Source organism: Uloborus diversus, chromosome 2 (assembly GCF_026930045.1).
Source record: "Uloborus diversus isolate 005 chromosome 2, Udiv.v.3.1, whole genome shotgun sequence".
Taxonomy (NCBI): domain Eukaryota; kingdom Metazoa; phylum Arthropoda; class Arachnida; order Araneae; family Uloboridae; genus Uloborus; species Uloborus diversus.
In genome coordinates, this window is record NC_072732.1 from 57062166 (window position 1) to 57081515 (window position 19350).

Here is a 19350-nt window from a genome sequence, read left to right on the forward strand (position 1 = left end):
CCGTCTGGAACAAGTGGGTTACAGCTAATTACAAGTGGGTTTTAAAAGTTAAGATAACAAGAGCTCAAACGGGTGTGCAGATTCTCTGAAAGTATAAAATCACTGAAGATAATGAGGACGATCTAAGCTTTTAAACTGTGTCGGCAGATGGTGGCACGGTTGGATGGCTGGGTTCATGGAAACATGCGCCTCTTATGAAACAAGTGTGATAAGGGATTTGCGTAAGGAGGTTTTGAACCACCCCCCTCACGATCCTGACATTTTACTAAGTGATTTTCCTCTTTTGGAGGTCCGGCATGGAAGAACTCGTCAAAAATGGGAAATCACATCAAGATGGCTTGCTAAATCGCAGCATTGATTCTGAACTACCGAATCCACAAGCGTTTCTTTTTAATGCCCGTAGAGATAGAAATTACTTGGTGCTAAGTATGAGACTGTAGGGGGAAAGAGAGGCTAGTCCAATACTACCCAGACAAAAACCTTTTCACTTTTTGTTTAATTGCAAGACATGTTTCCGTCAACACAGCTACCTTCTGCGTTTTGATCTGACCCAACTCTATCCACCTGCATAATTTGAAAGCTCTGCTCAAATGCATAATGCTCAGCTGATTTTATTCATACAAAGAAGTTGCGCACCCATCAGAGCTCATGAAATGGAGGAATTTAAAAGTCGATAAAACTACTAACCCTTTTGATGTAAATACAATGTCCTTAGATCTTTTCACCCTTAAACCTATAAAAATGAAAAGAAATAAAAAATATAGTAAAAATAAAAGACAAAAGGGTGCCCTAAGAAATTTACCTATTTACTATATAGTCTAGTTAGTTATTATGTAACCTTTATTGATAAAATCCTGTATTAATTTTTTGCATAGTACATGCAAGAAACCCTTCTAAAGAAACGGTACCTAGAAAATAAATACAGCACAGTAAAAAGCTATATCACTGCATCATTTTTGAACTATGAACATTTGGCTTTAAAAACATCTAAATAAGTATCTTAGGAAGAAAAAAAGGTAGACAGCATTCACAAAATAAAGCTAAATGTAAGTTGATATACATAACCAAATTTGCAAAGGCAAATTTTTAATGCCATCTAAAGGGAAAAATTTGATTATTATATTGCAACTTGCAGTTGCAATACAACATACATTTCTATGTAAGTTACATATTTAACATAACTGCTTTTTTTTATTGGTAAATATTCAACGATTTTCTGCCATGAATATGTGCCGGTTAGAATAGAAAACGAATTTGAGGCATCAAATGCAAAAAATATTTGAATATAAAATAAGGGTAGTATAGTTGCTTGTTAAATATACAAAAAACATCAAACTTCAGCATTTTGTTAAAGGCAAAAAAGTTAAAGGGCACCCTTACATGTTAAATAAAAATTAAGAAATCTGGTTAGTAATACAAAATACACAAAAAAACTAGTCCAGACAATAAAAATAAGTAACAAATTATCTAATAACAATGTTATGAAAATTCCTTTATTTCTGAAAAAGAAAAAAAATTAAATTATTGCAAGAGAATTCTCAAGTGTTACTTTAACAATGATGCAGATAGCATGGTCTAAATGTACATATTATGGCATTTTAGCTTTGCTAAAATAAACTAAACATCACACCATTAATATTTCCAATAAAAAGAAATAACCACAAAACAATAATGGATTACAGTCTTGAAAAGCCGCGTGATGCTCAAATCACAAATGTTATTGTATTACAGTAGGCAGAGCTGTGACATTTGAAAATTGGTTTTGCATTCTAGACACAATGACATAAAAATGAAGTGCATAGCATGAAATTCGACAAACTATACCCCACGGCCACAAGGAGGCAACATGACTATACAAGCAGCCGAAAACAAATCCATTACATTGTGGTTTTTTTCATCATAAAGGTGGGTTTTAAAAAACCCAAGCAATTCTGGAATTATTTTCACTGAATATCTGGATTATATGCCAGTCTGAATGTTTTGTAGAATAAAACCACTTGGTCTAAAGTCAAACTGCAGGTCCTGTATTTTGTGAAAGCACTAGGCTTACACAAGTAGGCCTACCGTGCTTCTTGATAAAAGCCAAACTGGAAATAGCCAAACTGTAGCACAAGTGTTCAAGCTAAAAAAGTTAAAAAAAAAGACATAACTTATCTGATTTTAAACAGTATCTGCTCATACCACAAAATAAATATTGCTATAAAAAGCTTTCGTACATAAATATATCACAACTGATAACTTTAAAGCATTAATCAATACATAAACAGGCAATATTAAATGATATTTCATTTGCATTGTCAAAAGGTTTTACAACTTTACTTTCTAAGATTTTGAGAAATGTTTTTGAATGAATGCAGTGGATACTTAAAAGGTTCAAAATTTAAACTTTAAACGTGTAGTTAAAAAAAAAAGGTTAAAAACCAAGAAAAAAATGAAGGAGAGAAAAATTTAAAAACAAGGAAATTTTCTAAAAAAGCCTAAATTTGTCAATAACCCTTTCTCACAGCAGTCTATGTCAAGCTTTGCACCTTGTCATACAAAACATGTCAAAAGTTAGTGCCACCAGTTACAGTTTTGTGGGTTATCACTCTAATTCAAAGCAATAATTAGCAAAAAATAAAAAACACACTAGAACATTCTTTGCACAATTCTTTTCAGAAAGTATAGTAAATAATGGTAAGCTAATGTAGAATCTATTTTGAAAACAAAAATACAAGATACAATAAGGTCAAATATAGAGAACATGAGGCACTTAGAGCTTAAGCCTGCTAGCTTCTTACATTGTTGTTGAGATTACCAAGTTTATTACTATTTGAGAGTTATATGATAGATTAAAAATGAAAGATACTGTCAATGATAGCCAATGGCTACTAAAATCGCACAAAATGGTAGATAAGTTTCAAAAAATTGCAGCCAAACTTGCATTAGTAAATCTTTTCTGTTCACACTCCATGATTTCATGATTAAAAATTTACCCATATTGAGACAAAAATACACAATATAAAGAATAAAATAAAGGTATGAGTGCAAAGTGCAGATAAGATAATATATTCAACACATAAATTAACCGATATATTTCATTGCCACCCAAAGCATCTTTAATCGATTGTTAGAAAAAAAAAAGAATGATCTAGCTTGTTTCAACTTGGATTGTTTTGAAATTCAAGACGGCTAGGCATTTTTCTGAGATAGAAGTAAAGAATAATGGTAAGTACAAATTTAGCGATATCCATGCTGTAAAAACACACAGCAAACTAAAACGTTAGAAGTTTATAGAGGCAGATGCAATCAGATTTCAAAATGCATAAAAATTTTGGGTTTATGCAAGTTAAACATGGACAAACTTTTGCCCCTGCGTGACAGACAAATTTTTAGTACACGAGAAGATAAAACCTCCTCTTTCCTGCATCCCCAACAATTCAATAGTCTAATATTTAGCCAACAAAAGAATTTGAAAAAGGTCATACGCCAAGATTCGATAGGAAAATGAGTTTCCATCAGCAAATGGTAGCCAAACCGGCGACTTCAATCAAAATAATGGCCGCATTTGGTGACCAAATTTTGAGTTCTACTATATGGGCAAACATGACTATGATGTCAGGTAAAATTAAATATATCAACAAGTTCGAAGTGTGATTCCAGCAGAAGAAAGGGATGGACGCTCATTAAAATAGACGCACTTAATATATGAGCTTAACAATTAAGGAAACACACCAAGGCATTTTCTTGTGAAAATCATGCAGCCACACCACTTCACGGACCTCTCATAACCATTGTTACACAGAGCACACAAGAACGAGATATTTAGCCTACATGAGGAAATTATGTCTTTAGTTAAAATCAACCATGATCCTTCAGTTTTTTCTGTTCTGAAAAGGCTGCTAAAGCTTGAATTTCCAATAATTTAAAAAACGAAAAACACTTGCTCATAATATGTCGAGTTTCATCAATCATTATGGAAAATCAACAAGATAGCTTTTCTTGAACACTGATTAGCGATTAATGCAAATTAAATTTGCTCATTTTTTATCATTCCTCTCAAAACATTTGGGGGTGCAACCGTCCCCTCTCAACCCCCCTATTTGCCGTCCTTGTTTGAATTGAATATATGATGACTAATTACTGTCAGATGTTGAATACTACTGCATAGTAGCCAAAACTGCAGAAACATATGCAAGCAAAAATATTCAAAACACAAAACTGATATCTAGGAAACTCTGATCACTATACAATGTATAGGGAGTCAAATGTTCCAAACACATTGTCTACAAGGCATTTTCAAAAGGAAAAAACAGTACCCGTATTACTACTCAAGAACCCAAACTCTGAAGTTTTCCTACATCTAAAGCTCCGAAACATGTGAATAAGTTGCATCATTTGAAAAGCTCAGAGGGGATTTGCATAGTCATGACAATTTACTGATGTTGGACAAATTCGTCACATGCTCTGATATTTCTAGATCATCTGGAGGACAAAGAAGATCAAGGACTGGTTTTGAAGACTGAGGCAGCAAGTCAAACTAGCATATTGCAAGCGCCAGTGCCGCATCATGCAGCACCAGTCACTGACATGACCTCAATAGCAGATTCTGTGATGGAATCAATGCAGGAATAGCTAAAAAACTCAATTGGTGAAAATTTCTGAGGGACAATAATCAGGGCTGGATTGAGGGGAGGGCAGGCGGGGTTACTGCCCCGGGGCCTCCACAATAAATTTTTTACAAAATATCCAAACTTTCACGGGCCGAAAAAATCGGATATATTACATATATATCAAAATATTCGGATATACATCAAAGTATCTTATATTTTCGAAAGTATGATGATCTTTTTGAACCCTAATCAGGGGCCTCCACACTTCCAAATCCGGCCCTGACAATAATGTATACTTGTAAAATGAAGAACTTTACAATATTTGTACCGGTCACCCCTCTCCTGGTAATAAAGGTGCTTGCTGTGACATATCTGCCATGAAACGGGTGCGTCACTACATTTAAATAATCTAGTAGAAAAACTAACTTAACATAAGAATGGTCGATGAATTTCAAAAAGTACATTAATTTGGTATTCTACACAAGGGTGTGCATTAGTTGCATTGATCTTTTTGTATGTTTACATTTGCTCAATTCTAAGAGAAGTACATACGGTAAACTCCCGGTTATCCATGGGATATTGTGACATAGTAACCGCAGATAAGCTAGTTTGCGGATAAACTGCAAAATAGGACCAGTAGGTCAATACAATATCATAAAAATCAATAACACTTATATACATTAAAGCTGAGCTATAAGGATAGAATGTAAAGATTGAAAGAAAAAACTCAGTATTGTTAACTAATTACATATACGCTAGCGACATGCAAACAAATTAACTGAAACATATCAAGCGATAGTTGGGGCAAAGCTAAAATGGCAGCATTATGAAGGCAACACAGATCCTAATCACAACATTATGATGCTGCCAGGTTAGGTTTGCCTCATTTATAGGAAGAGCTGCCAACTTTTGAAAATCCAAAATCGTAACAGCATTTCTCAGTGGGGTGGGGGGCTGCCTCAGATTTAAAGTGATGAATTGTCAACAGTATAAAAAACAATGATACTTATACTTAACAAATTTCAAATAATGATGTAGAAAATATTAATACGGAATAAAAATATATTTATGCAATTTTTCAGCTATTTGCCAAACATTCAATAACTGGATCAGTGTCGCAATCTAAAAATCAACCCATGTTTATACCATGCAACTTTCAAAAAGCAATTCTTATTGCGCAGGAGCAAGTGTAGTCTGATTTGCTGAACTAATCGGTTTAGTTTTCATGCATTTTTTTTGGTGCGTGTGTTTTTAGGATTATAAATTTAAAAAAAAAATTATAAATTTTTGGACCCGATTTTGTAGCATTACGATTTTTTTCGTAGCAGTTGGCAGCTGTTTATAGGTTTGCACTTATAAGAGGTGGATAATTTTTTTGAACAAGACTGGGTCAATTACTTGTTCAATCATGTAAGCAAATGTAGATCTAAAGCAGCAAGTAGGTTTGATTTAAAAATCAGGTTAACCAGTAAGATTTCAGCCACCTTGGAAGGTTCAATGTCATTGGAAGGGAAGGAGAGAATAAAATAGGAATGCATAAAGAGATTTTGCTCTCAAAAAGATAAAATGTGAGCCTTTTTTGAAAGAGGGGCAGCAGATACTCAGGAGTTTACTGTATTTAGGTTTATTCTAATAATTATTTTAACAATTTTAAGGTCTGAAAAGGAGCATTTGAATTGTTTGATTTTAACACCCTTCTTGGTCAAATATTTTATCTGAATTTGAGTTAAAAACTTTTTTGTTGCTTTTATTCTGAAACCCAAAATTTTGATTAGACGACTAGATTTCTAACCCAGGCACCAAATTTGGCATCTAAAATTTTGAAGTACATCAAAGCTCCCCCCCTCCCCCGACTTCCTTAATTTGTATAAATAGTTTTAAAATTCAATAAATTTTAGCTTTTCCAAAAGTCAATTTCCTCATGTTTTAGAGCTTGTAAATATGCTACCGCAATTATAGAACGAATCTATTCACTAAAGACGCCTTTGATACGAACATAATGATTCAGTCAAAATTCATGTATAGAAATTAATCCACAAGTTAGAACTAATAACACTGGTTGAATGGAATTGTTTAAAAGCATTTTCAGGCTTTGGTTTGACTTATTAGAACTTTTGCATATTTTTATTGAATTTACTTCATACTTCTCCAGAAAAAAATTATTTATCTTGTACATTTTGCAGATCATTTAAAATATGCTGTCACTCATAAGTATGTTGCTATTATATTAAGTATACAATAACAAGTATATAACAGTTAGGGGGTGGGGAATACTACTGCTATATTAACTATTGCTTTGAGGTGTTTAAGATTTGCAAAAAAAAATTTTTTAACACACAGCTTTACAATCTATTTTAGAGAGCATTAAAATCACCACTTATCACCCCCAATAGTGAAATATTTTATATTAATATAAACTTTAATATAAGATAGATGATTTAATTACAGAAACTATTTTGACATGCAAAAAAAGAAGTAAAACTTTACTAATTTAAAGGGAAATTAAGGGCAGTTAAGTACTAAATGACCGATTTCAAGTATTCTACCTATAGAAAACTCAGAAATATACAAACAATTGCAGAATTTAAAGGCAGAGGGTAATGACAAATTCTTTCAACAAGAAAATTATTTTTATTGTGTTTAGTTAAAGCTGTTTTATTTTTATTGCGCAACAATGCTGACCACACCGGCTGAGTGAGAAAGACACGAACCAAGAAGGGTTTTAAAAGTACTTCTGTTTGACCAAATTTTCAAAGAAACACTAACCTATCTATACATAATAGTTACAGAACCCTTTTAAGTACAATGTCATTTAAAGACTGAGTTTTTCATTATAAAATGAGAAATCTCCCTAGAATAAAAAATATTTATTAATTTAAAAATAAATATTGGAGGGGAAAAGCTTACCTTTAAAAGTATTCAGCATTCTCTTTAGATTTTCCCACAGTGATCCAACACCATGAGCTGACAGAACTGCTATGCACATGTTTCGATATCTAATTTGTATATATCATAAAAAATAACCAAGAAAATCTGAACTGTACTTTTCAAAATTTAATACAAGGCAAAACATGTGCATGACCAGAACATAGTTGAGAAGTACATAGCAAAAACTGAGATTAGATTTCATTATGAAAATATCCTTCTGTTTATCTGCATGCTAATGTTTAGAAAAACAAAAATAAATAAAATCCAAAAAACTAGCAGCAACCTTTGATTTTAAATATAAAACATCAACTGCACTAAAAAAGAACAAGAGCCTGAAACTGCTTGCACAGTGTTGCTCAACCTTCTTTGTACCAAAGGGTTATATTCGTATGAAGAGGAATTTCGCGGGGCCAGAACACATATACAGTTACATGTGTTAACATTAGAAAACCCGGAAAGGGAAAGGAAAATACAAACTTTTTTTTAATTATTATAACATGCTTATTTCATTATATAGCTACTTGGTTCCAAATTTGCAACAATCAGCTTTAATGTGGACTGAAGATGACCGGTTCTTTTGAATGTTTACATAACACTGTTGGAATTTTTTGAAAAAAAAAACTTTCTTTTGGTTTAAACCAGTTTTTTTTTTTTTTTGTTTAAACCAGATTTATTTGGTTTTTAATACTATTTCTAAGAAAAAGAATTTTATTCTAGGAAAATCATGAAGATTTTATGAATTAATTGTTAAGGAATTTTTAATATTCATATTTGTACTTAATTTCTTTGTAATTAATTTAAAAAGAATAAAAGAGTAAAGTTTTTAAGAGTAAAATCTTGTAAGTTCATTTTCTCATACTTAGAGAATCCTGTAGGAGAATATTGTATGTAAATGGGTCTAGGTATAAATAATCAAAGAAATAATTTACTGTGATAGTTCATGCATTAATTACTAATAACAAAGAATAAATTCTGGCAAGTTAATTCTCATAATCATGAATATCTACTAATATAAAATAGTAAAATTAAAGTCACTTATGCTTAAACATGGAAAGCATTTTGCAGTATCTACAAATGAATCTTAAGTCTGACGTACATTATACAATACAACCTTAAAAATCAAAAGATCAACGCATATTTTGTTTAAAGATTTGAAAAAAAGTTACAAATCATGTAATTTATTTACCTAATGTATCGATGAAACAAATATAGAAACAGGACAGGTTAGGTTTTTAAAAAAATCATTGTTTTTCATTGTACACATTCTTTCTCCTGGTTTGATACATTTAAAAGCTTCAGTATAAACTTAATTGAAAATACTCTTTTAGCATAGTTTAATAATGAAGACTCATAAAAATTAATGTTTTTCATTCTTCCACCACTCGTACATGAGACTTCTTATATCATATTGGGATCAAAAAAGTTCTTTTAAAGGTGAAAATTTGAATTTTCTTTTTAATAAGAACAGAAAATTTTATACATCTTCTTTTCTTGCACTGACTATATCATCTATGGGTGTGCAAAAAAGGTATAAGCGCCTACTCTGTGTTCTTGGACGACTTTAGTTATTTTTTTTTCTCTTATTTAAATATTCTAGTGTTAAGATATGTTTACACTATGCATTGCTTCAATGGTATATAATTTATCTCAATAAATCTTAAGTATCAAGCAAATGAGGTAGTAGATGAAGTTTTGGTTGAAATGCAAAAGGCAAAAAATAATTTAATAAATAAAAAAAGAGCTACTTGGATATTTCATCTATTTAGCTTCTTTATTTACCTAGCATCAATTAGATTTTACTCTTTGCAATAATATGTAAAACTTGTGAAAACATTTAGGGTTCACAATGAAGTTTTTGAAAAAAGAAAAAAAAAAATTTTTTGTAACTTTTTTTTAAAAAACCAATTGGTTTAAACCAGGGTTGGCTTTCTGCCGGCAGAAACTAGTTTTTGCCATGCCAGTGGCAGAAACTGGTTATAACCGGCAGAAACTGGCAATAACTTAAAAATGTCTAATAACTCAAGTAATTAGTAAATGATATTTGTTCAAGTAAACTAAAAAATTAAACATCATTTCATCATTTAAAAAAATAAAATCCAATGCTAGTGCACTTGATTTAGTTCAGAAAGGGAACTTTTCAATTGCAGAGGTTCGTAGTATTTGGATTAATTTAACAAAGGGTAAAAAAAATCATACGGGGATGCTTAGGAAAGAGTGGCATACAGAAGTAAACAGGCATTACTCATTGTAACTTGCTCCTTTATATGCTTCCTCTAAATTGTTTGTGATTGAAATTATCATGTCATATGCTTCAAGAAGAAAGTGCCAGAATTTTATTTGCCTAGAATTTTGTATCTAATGTCACAGCTTTGCAAAACAAATTGGCCAAATTTCTCAAAACTTATTTTCTAGTCAAATTTTTACCACAACCCCAGTTCTACATGGTGGACCAGTTATGGGGCATTCCACGGTATTTTTGACATTTATGTAGAGTCCGTAACGTGACCTTTTTTAACATAACTTTTTAATTTACTGTTTGATTAGCATATTATTTTATTTTGATCTTTTCCTACCAACATACCAGCTCAAATTAAAATAATTTGCAAATCAAACGGTAAATTAAAAGTTTATGGCAAAAAAAGGTCACGTTACGGACTCTACATAATGTCAAACATACTGTGGAATGCCCCTTATACAATAGAAGAAAGTTTCATGAACATTGCTTGCTCCTTGATACATTGTCTGCTAGCTCTTCTGTTTCAAGAATATTCTAAAGTTTCTCATTTGTGCATATTTTTGAACCTATTTAGATTTTTGAAACCACCTTTTCGAAGAGGCAATTACAGGGTCCCAACAATGTAACATTTGATTTTGAATTGTGATAATTTTGTAATAAAATTACAGTGCTTTGGTTAACAATTATTTTTTCCATGCATTTTCTGTTGCATATCAAGAACTCATTTTGCGAGTTTTTGCCAGTTTCTGCCGCAAATGTGGCATAAAGTGGTTTTTGCCATGCCGGTTTTAACCGGTTTCTACCAGTGGTTTTAACCGCCTGATAACCTTGATAAAAAAAAAAAGCTCGGCAGAAACTTGCCAACCCTGGTTTTAACCAATATGGCTTAAAGCAATTAAGGACATTGATCTTAACAGGCCACTTGGATTAGATTCGTGGTTCACATGAGGCAGTGAGAAGCAACAAAAAAAAAAAAAAAAAAAAAAAAAAAAAAAAATGTATGACCAAGGAGAGGATGCAGCATGGCAATACTTAACTCAAATCTTTTTTTAAATATTAAGCCAAGATTTTTAAATTACTATTCAGTTCAACAATGGCATTATGTCCCCCTCAATAACTGCATTATTGGAAGGAGGGGAGCGTAACATTCTAAAAACCAAACGTGTAGTTTCTTTTAATTTTACATAAAAAAACTGCTGCACTTCTTCAAAGATGTTATAAATGAAATAAAAATTTTACTTTCAAACTGGAGATAAAACACACTGAGGCATTTAGAAGGATATGAAAATACATAACATTTTAGCCCTCTGCTAAAACTTTTCCCATAATTTTAGCTTTTGTGCTGAAGATCTTTTGAATGCAGCTTAAACCCTGACCTAGGGGCTTATATTTAAAAGAGGTTTACTCAAAACTTGAAAATTTCCACTTGCATGCCTTTGCTTCTCACTGCCTCATATGGCTCTCGGGCCATAGGTTGAGCACCACTGCACTAGCACATTGTGTAATAAAACAATATTGATAATTAAAATCTTTAAAAAATATGTTTATAAAAATTTGCAACAAAACAATGCACAGGTTATTCCAACAGCTGGAACAATATACTTGCTAGTGCTGAACTGGTCTTATAAAAAAAATTAATATTTCTTACACCTTAGTCAACAGTTAATTCAAATATCAAGTAAAAATCAATGAAAATTTATTCCTTGGAAATATAAATTATTTAATCAGATGAAAGTATGAATCATGTACAAGTCAACATTTGAGGCACTGAATGAGCATCTATGACTTGATAAAAAAAAATAAAAAAATCAGCAAAACGTTGAAATTAATAGCATTTCATAAATACAAACATGCTTAATAACAAAAAGCATGCACTAATTTTCAAAGGGCAAATACAAGGCCCTTCACGGAGTGAGGGGAGGGGAGGGTACAAACCGTATCTAGTTGACCCCCCCCCAAACCAGAGTTTGTTACGGTTGACTTGATTACTAAGAATTTACCTCAATATGGTTTTAATAAGCCTCAGAATTATTGTCTTCAACTTTAAACAGTTACATTATAGATAAATAGTAACAACTAAAATCTTTAATTGCTTAGCAATGCACTTTTAATGCTAACAAACCAATGTAAGTTTCATCCAATGAATAGTGCAAGAAAACATTAGCACCAAGATATAGTATAACAATCTTTTTTTTTGTTAGAGATTCACAGATTTTCAATATTAGTTTTATTGGCATTTTACACAGTTAAAACAAATGTAGAACTGAAGGATCAAGTATTAGGATCAGAAGGGGATAAAACAAGAATCAGACATTACTCTCGAAATAATCAGATAAAACAGGACCATAAATTCTTTTCCCAAAGAGCAAAAAAACTATATTTAGCACATAATTTTTTCTCGCACCTCTTTATTCTGGCTGCAAAATAATGATAAAAGACATTCTGGTCATATGAATGTGAAATAGATAAGTCTTTACAGTGCAATTTTCTTTCATTAAGCCAGAAAGATGCAATGAAGCAGAACTTTACCTATATCCTCTATTGGTATTTTCAGAACTTTGCCCAAGATAAACTAATCTCTCCTGTCCCTAAAACTGGATTGCCTGGTCAACATAAGGACGGTGTTTGAATAGATTATAAAGAGATTGTGTTTTCTTTATTCCTTTTCATTCAGTTTTCTTTAGGTTTCTCGGTTTCATTTTGTTCTGGCTTCCCAAAAGTTTCATTCTTTTCCAAAGAATTTGCATAAAGAACCTGTTATCTTTACCAACAATAAAGCTGAAAGTCTCTCCGTCTGTCAGGATCTCTGTAATGCCCACAGCGCCTTGACCGTTCTGCCAATTTTAATGAAATTTGGCACAGAATTAGTTTATAGCATGGGGGTGTGCACCTCAAAGTGATTTTTCAAAAATTAGATTGTTATTTTTCTATTCCAATTAACACTTTCCTGAACAAAATTATCATAAGATGGACCAGTAAATTACCAAGTTATCATAACGTGGAACTATAACATGGGCAAGCCATTTGGCGAGAAATTCATCATGCATTATTTGTAAATGTACAGGCGACCCAAACGACCTTTTGATTTTCTACAACAGGCAAAGCCGTGCGGGGGCCACAAGTAGTGCATAAATGCAAACCCTATGTATGTAGCTTAACAGGTCAAGAGTGAGAAAATGTACCTAATTGCTATGTACACTACTTCAAAACTTGAAACCAAGGTTGGGTTTTGGATGCCAGAAGTTTGGGGAGGACAGGTGTTTTTATCGTCCAAAACTATCTGTTAAACTGTCCAAAAGTAAGCTTCAGTTAAAGGAATCTTTTTTGATCAATTCATATTTACTGCAAAATTTGAAATGCGTGAATATACATATTAATTTTAATTTTTGAGTGATTTCTCTCTGAAATGCTCATTCAAATAACATTTTATTTAAAAAATAACTTATTTAAGAATTGGCAGTGATATGCAAGGAAATTCACAACACTACCAAGAAAATTTAATTTTAACTTATAACTCAAAGGAGTGCTACTAAATTTAATTTTTACATGCAAAAAAATCTAACAATTCAAACTTGTAAAGCAGAGGATTGCATCTCTTAACTAATAGGCATATAATTTCAACATAGAAGATGGATTGATTACCTTTTAATATAATTTGATGCAGGAGTTGGCTATTTCAATATGCTTCTTCACAAGTTATTTCAATATTTTAATTTTAGTACAAGAAAAGCATAGGGTCAACTGAAGTAAAATTAGTATAAAAAACAGCTTTTTTAATTTCAGTGACCCATAGCAGAAGTATCATGAAAATATAATTGTGTTTTTGTTCAATATTCTATACATTCTCCAGTACTAATGACAATCCATTGTGTGGTATACCATGAGAAAGAATATTAGCTTTTTGAGGGGTGCCATACTAGATCTAAAAATGATTATCCATCTTGAAAAAAAAAAAAAAAAAAAAAAAAAACATTTTTGACGTATTTTAATACTGAAATATAAATTATATATTCATGATTTAAAACTTTTTTGCCTATACTGACATTAACTTACAAGCGTGATTCAATTTCCTTTAGAAGAATGAAGCATTGACTAAGGTATTCTCATTTAAAATTGCACTTTCTACACTTGTTTGAAAAATACATTACACATCTGAAAATATTGGAATTCTGATGCAGCATAAGTTGGATAGGCATAAAGTAACAATGAGGTTGCTTCCAGCCAAATGCGTACAAGAGACTTGTTTTATTGTCAGTTAACACACTAGTGAGTCACGCCACCAAATGGCAATGGAGGAAATTGTTTTTTGGCAAGCCTACTTCATAGTTATGAATATAAAGGTGAAGCGTTTTATCTACCATTCCAAGAAAGTGTTCCAAGGGTATGCAATTATATTAAGTGTATGAATGTAAATACTGTTAAGAAGCAATGCTTAAAGAGCATGACACTAAATGAAGAAAACACATAAGAGCACAAGTCTAAATGCACAAATAATAACACTTCAGTGTTTGAAAATTATTGTTGGTATGTTTGTCTGAGACTGCTACAAACAGATATTGCTACCACCAATTAAAATTCAATAGTCGTAGGCCAAGGGGCCATCAGCAACCAATCTATAATATCTATCAGCCTTTTTATAATATCTATTTGTTTTAACTAGAGTTAGTGGCTTAATCTTCATAGGAGCTCATGGGATCTGAGCTCCTGCACTTACAATCATTTGTGAATTCTTGCATATTCAACAGAATCGAGATGTATTTATATATTAAAACAAGTTCTGAGAACCATAAGGATTATGTAAAACCAAAAAAAAAAAAAAAAAACTGAATAGAAGTTTACATTTCTTTTTGTTTTCATTTTGAAAAATGAACATTACAAGTAAGTACGATAATGCTTTTAAGCTTATGTGGAAATGAATATTAGTTTCCCCAAGATCTAAAAAGGGCCAAAGTGCTTTCTGATAAATGGGCACTTGCTCGAAAGAATTTTGTTGTTGAAAAGTCTTAGTTATGTTGTAGCATGGATGACGGATCCGGAAAATGTTAAAAAGGGGGCGATTGTTTTTTACTCTTGGAAAATATCAGTCTAAAATTGAAATTTTGGAACTTCAATTTTTCCTGCAGAAAGCTCTAATTCCTATCCCCAGAATAATAAGAGATGAGCTATGATTGTTTTCAAGACTTCAATTCCGGAGAAGAGCTCCCTTTCATCTAACACCATCGAATATTATATGAAATTGCGTTTTTGAAACTTGAATATCAAAAGTATACACCAAGAAAGTTCCTGTCTCTCGGCTGAAGGAGGCGACAATCCTCCCCACCCCCCCTTATCCGTCCTTTTGATGTAGTATAATCTTCTCAAAAGGGCTCGATTAAGATATCAAAGGGCCCCAAGCCAAATATGTTTTTGGGGATCCTTGTATTCAAACTTTATAACATTATACAGTATATTTTCTGATATTTTAGATGTTTTTCTAATTCATTTCTTCAACTTATCCTTTTCTGTGCCAAACTCTCAAAGAAACTTTAATGCTTTACTAGTGCAACATTGGATGATATATTGGGGATATTTCGATAATTGGGAATCTGGTGATCTTTCTTCATTGGCATCAATTTTTGGCTCCAGCGCCTGCGCGAGAAGTATTTTTCTATGCAAATCAAAACAAAGAGATCAGAAACATCTATTCACATAGGGTTACTATAAATCAGCAGGGTTACCAAAATAAAATTATTTACGCCAAAAATGAAGCGACCGCGCCAGATTCCCAATTATCGAAATATCCCCGATATATTTAATTGCTGCTGAAGTATCATGCCCTTTTGGCTAGCAAATCGATTTCAGCTTTGAAGATAAACTATGTCAACATGCAATAAAAGCAGACATCAAGTGCCAAAATAAGTAACAAATTAATATGAATCCCTAGAGTACCAAATAAGGGAATAAATTTCAATAGTTATAACAAATTTTGTAACTTGGATCTGCAAGAGAAAAAGCAGAAGAGAAATCAAATGCAAAGCACAGATGTAGTCATTGAGAAAAACTATGCTTGCAAAAAAAATAAAAATACCTCAATAATCTGATATAGACAGCCCCTAAATACAAAATGAGCTTATTTTGGAATTGTTTATGACAACGAGAAAAAGCAGGAAGATTCTGCAATAACTCAGTTGCAAAATGATTCATTCTTTAAAAATGTTAAAAGATTGTGCTACAACTAAATTCTTTCTGTACTTGAACACCAGATAGACTTTTTAATGAATGATGATAGCGACATACTCTACAATGGGAAAGTAACTTAAAATTTGGACAAGGGAAAAGCAGAAATGAAATTTCTGGAACAAGGTGTTGGAAATTTGTCCAAGCGTGACATTTTAGAAGTAATTTGAAATAAGTGCATTTTTTCAGTCTAGTTTTTTGAAATTATAAAGAAAAAAACCTTTCAGTTGACCGAAACATGATTGTTGAAGGCAGCATACAAATATTAAAGAAATTTCCTTACGGAATCGTACGGGCTTAGAGCAAAGAGCAATAACTAATTGTAGTCGACTAGCAAGAGTAACATCGAATTATTTCAATTATAATGTGTTATTTCTTTATTAAATTAAATTCTTTATTAAATTTTTTATCATTAAAAAATCTTTTTATGGGCTAAGAAACAATAATAGGGAAGTTGCAACCTATTAAATGTTCATATTTTGACTATTGGACATTGTCAATTGACCCTCAAAACTAAAAAATTCACCATCGCCAAATTTTAAAACACCCCGATTGATTTTTACTGAATTTTTAAAAATCCAAGCACAAAAATACGCTCTTCTGAAATGTCACGAGCTTACGTCACAGGGCACTAATGGGAAGCCTTCCGCCGAAGACCCCTTGTTTTCGCTACGGACATTTTGAGCGTGCTGATATTTTTATTTTTCAGAATTTCAATAATCCTTTTGAACACACTATGGAGGCCTGATTCGTTAAAGCACAATCTAATAATCTTCCTCAAGTAACATCAATGATTGTATTCGAATATTTTCGACGGATGAGACGTTTAATGTTCCAGAATTGCGAGAAGTTAAATGCAAGGAGGTAAGCCTTACGTTTCGTCTTCGAAGCGAACAGCACGTCCCCTGCAGCGGAAGAGCGCATGACGTCACTTCCTATGCCATTTGACGTCACAAAGACTTGAACTTTTACTTTTGACAAGGATTACTTTAAAAAAGGAGTGACCCATATTTATCCCATGTGTGATCCATAATTGCCCCGATCAGGGGTAATTCCCTGTCACTCTTAATTTAAATAAATAAAATGCAATTTTAGGTAAAGGGATCATTTGAATAATTTCCAGATTATTTAAGCTTACTCCATGCCAAATTATATAATTTTATCTTTTATACTTAGCCCATAACATGGGATGTTTCACACACCACTCAAAAGTTTATACCACCACTCCTACTTCATATTTAGTGGATTGAAAGGTTTATCCCAACAGCTTTGTTTTGTGACCTTGAACACCTCCCTTGCTTATCAGGATCTTTTGTGCATCTGGTTTAAATTTCATTGCATTCTTTAAAAGCAGTCTCTGAGACCTCACCTCCTCTTCAGTGGTACAATTTTCGGTAGTAATCGACACGATTTTAAACGTTTGTACCGAGGATATGGATTTATTAATTTGATCCCACTTATGCGGAAGAGATGCAAACTGTTCGGAATAAGGTTATTATAAGTTTTAAATGTTCTTAAAAAGGTACCCAATGAACGTTCCAGGGACAATGAGAGCTGAATTATTTCTGGAAATACAACGCAATCTACTAATAGTTTAGCGCTGCCAAAATTTTCCAGTAAGGTGATACAATCATTTTTTCTGGTTTTAAAATCTTCATTATGTATGTAATAACTGAAATGAAATCATTAATAAGTAACATTCATTTTTATTGCGAGTAGTACGTTTTTTCTGCAGCATGTGATTTTTTTAGAAAAAACTTAAGACTCTAGCAAAATGTTCTTGTAAAAGGTACATTTCAATTTAAAATTCAAAAATATTTTTTCCTTGTGCTGATAAAAGTTCAAAGAACATCTAAGGCAAATTACAGGAATGTATCTTAAATTAAGATTGTATGGCTTTTTTGACCCGTATTTCCCCTGTCTGACCCTACTTTTAGTCATTACCAAGTATTTTGTAACTAACTTTTTGATGTTAATAATGAGGTGGTAAATCAAGTGTGTCCCTAGTAAAATTGTGACGTCGGTTAAATGCGATGAATTTAATTGAAAACATTTGTCAAACTTTTTCTACATGCCCAAAAAAAAAAAAATTAAACAAGAGTAACAGTGTAAGAGGAATATCAAGATATATAGAATGAATATGAATCATTTAAGACATTTTGGATAGAGCAACAAGAAAGGAGCTTCCAGTCATTTGAAAATTAAACAATTTGAATATAAAAATAAAAAATCACGTCAATACGAAGCACAAGATAAATACCCAATACAGGTACAGAACTATTCCGTCGAAGTAAAAAGTACAACAAACAACTTCCGTAAACCTTAGTTCCTTCATTGCTTACGAAAAGAACTCAAAGAAACGTTTACGATTTTTCTTTCTTATTTTACATATTAACATGAAAATACAACTAAGAAAACGTACACTAGCAATAGATTACCAAGATATGCGGCCAAAAGAACATCATTCAACAACCCTTTCTACTCTTACAATAAAAATTAGATGAACTGAAATTGGAATGAATACTTCACTTTCACGAAATTAAAGGGCTGATCACCGACACAAAAAGAAAAATGGCTTCGTTAGTTTTATCAATTTATTTATTTTTCAGCATGTAAATAAAATCGGCGGGTGACAGATCAGTTAAATTAATTCATTTAAAAGCGAATTTTAATTCTGTTACAACAAAACATTTTATTCCGAAGAAACAAAAGTAGAAGATGCAATAAAAATTTAAAGCCTTAGGCTTAACACCGGCAAAAATAGGGTTAACCGGTAACAATAAATTGAAGAGAAAATTGGGGTAAAAGTGGATATCAAACTTATTATCTCAGTATTTTTTGGTAATATGAGAATTCAGATTAAAAAGAAAATTTCCAACTCATAGCTTTTTAATAGAAAAGTTGAAATCAACTACAGCTATACATGAATAAAAGATAGCTACGTTATAGCGAACTCCAACTGTCTGATAGTTTTCATTTTTCAAACAAAAAGGAGAAAAAAAAGGAACAAAACTTACAGCTGAGTTTCTTGATTTCTTCACAATACTATTCCAAACTGCTGGCGCCTTGAAGACAATAAATTTCAAGAAGATGAGCAGTAAGAGCAAAAAATGGCACTCGATCGGAACTTTCTTGTTGGAAAAATGCGCGATGATAAGTGTTGCCAAATAAAAGCTAAATTTTCTGTTATTATAAAAGACGCGGTGTGATGTCATTTCGAATGATAGCTCAGTGGTCATGGCGGAATGAATTAATTAACCAGCTTGAATTTTTTTTCTTTAAAATCTGTTGTTTTGATTTAGATCACTTAATACGAAAATAGAGTTTTTTTTTTTCTTTTTGAAAAACTTTTTTTTATATATCGAAGGCTCGCAAGCA

General features: G+C 32.0%; 1 protein-coding gene across 1 annotated transcript in view; it reads right to left on the reverse strand.

Annotated features, from left to right (window-relative positions):
- The window catches only part of LOC129217053 (zinc finger protein on ecdysone puffs-like), a 42944-nt gene extending 23822 nt beyond the window's left edge, over positions 1 to 19122 (reverse strand). The window contains exons 1-2 of the mRNA XM_054851294.1: positions 18990 to 19122; positions 688 to 733 (exon numbers count right to left, since the gene is read on the reverse strand). The gene's annotated coding sequence lies outside the window, so the exon portion shown is untranslated. The remainder of the gene's footprint in view (positions 1 to 687; positions 734 to 18989) is intronic.
- Positions 19123 to 19350: the final 228 nt, after the last annotated feature.